Below are 1,815 nucleotides of genomic sequence, written 5' to 3'. Positions count from 1 at the left end.
CACATATTTGTACAAACAGGTAACCAGTGCATTTGGGGAATTCTACCTCTTGACAGACTGTTCATTGTTGTGTCATAAGAATTATAAAAAATCACAAATATTCAAAATGACATTTTGTACAACTCTAGGAAACAAAACCAGAAAAGAAAAAGAATACTATTCGATAAAAATGTGTTTTAATTGAGTTAATTTTCTAAATAAGTATCACTGCATTTTTCTATCCTTATTGTAAACAGAACATCAATTTTGTGCTAATTCATATACAAATATACTCTAAATTTAGGTACTTATAAGGAATTTCCTTAAATGCATAGTGACAGCTATTTTTCCAAATTGATTATCATAAATTTGCCTTTTCAAGTGGTATAAAATCCTTGACCTGTTAAAGAAACTGCTTGTTGCCTTTCCATCCGCTCCCCGCTCCCCACCAGCGCCACCCGGGCTGCACCGCACTGGCTCTGAGCTCCAGGCTCCTAGGCTCCCACCAACCTAGGGCTGCCTTCATCTCCATTGAGTCGCCATCATGATCATCTACCCGGACCTCACCGGCCATGCTGAGGTGTTTTCCGACATCTACAACATCCGGGAGGGTCACTGACAGGCTGTGTCTGGAGGTGGAGGGGAAGATGGTCAGTAGGACAGAGGGCAACATTGATGACAAGCTCATTGGTGGAAATGCCTCTGCTGAAGGTCCCGAGGGCAAAGGTACTGAAAGCACCATAATCACTGGTGTCGATATTGTCATGAACCATCACCTGCAGGAAACCAGCTTCACAAAAGAATCTTACAAGAAGTATTTACATCGAAGTTTACATGAAGTCAATCAAAAGGAAACTAGGGACTTCCCTTCCAATGCAGGGGGTGCAGGTTCCATCCCTGGTTTGGGAGCTAAAATCTCCCTCCTGGACAAAAAGCCCAAAACATAACACAGATGCAATATTGTAAACAACTCAATAAAGACTTAAAAATGCTCCACATCAAAAAAAAAAAAAAAAAAAAAAACCTTAAAAAAATACAAAAACAAAAACAGGGGAAACCTGAAGAACAGAAGGCAGAAAGAGTAAAACCTTTTATGACGGGGGCTGCAGAACAAATGAAGCACATTCTTGCTAATTTCAAAAGCTGTCAGTTCTTTATTGGTGAAAACATGAATCCAGATGGCATGGTTGCTCTGCTGGACTACGGTGAGGATGGTGTGACCCCGTATATGATTTTCTTTAAGGATGGTTGAGAAATGGAAAAATGTTAACAAATTCAGCTGTTACTTTGGACCTATCACCTGTCATCATAACTGGCTGGCTGCTGCTTTTCCTCCACACAACACCAGGACTGATGTCATCTTGAGCTCTTCATTTATTTTGACAGTTGATTTATTTGGAGCAGAGGCATCATATTTTGAGGAAAAAAAAGAAGTCATGTAGGTTGTCTGAAAATAAAATGCATTTAAACTCATTTGAGAGAATGCCTCTTAGTTTAATGTATAATATCTAAATCCATCCTGTTGTAGCCTTCCTGGGGAAGCTAGAGCCTGGTTGTAGACCACTACTAGAAAGCATGGGACCATCTTCAGATAACTTCTACAGTGAAAACCACTTCTTGGACTTGGAATATAAATGGCAATCAAAATTAATTGAGTTGAAGTAAAGGGAAAGACCATGCTCATAGCAGTGCCAGGATTTGAAGTGGATTTCTTACATATTTCATCACCTGCAAATGGAAGTTAACTCTGGAAAAGATTACCAAAAGAATAAAAAGAGACTAACACCTTTGGAAGCAAGAAATAAAATAAGAAACTTCATGTTGCTATTCCGCAAA

General features: G+C 39.2%; 1 pseudogene; it reads left to right on the top strand.

Annotated features, from left to right (window-relative positions):
• Positions 1-523: 523 nt before the first annotated feature.
• LOC130830340 (translationally-controlled tumor protein-like) lies at positions 524-1,231 on the top strand (annotated as a pseudogene).
• Positions 1,232-1,815: the final 584 nt, after the last annotated feature.

Source organism: Hippopotamus amphibius, chromosome 10, assembly GCF_030028045.1.
Source record: "Hippopotamus amphibius kiboko isolate mHipAmp2 chromosome 10, mHipAmp2.hap2, whole genome shotgun sequence".
In the NCBI taxonomy this organism is placed as follows: domain Eukaryota; kingdom Metazoa; phylum Chordata; class Mammalia; order Artiodactyla; family Hippopotamidae; genus Hippopotamus; species Hippopotamus amphibius.
Note: the sequence above shows the minus strand (reverse complement) of the source record. Positions and strands in the feature narration are given on the sequence as shown.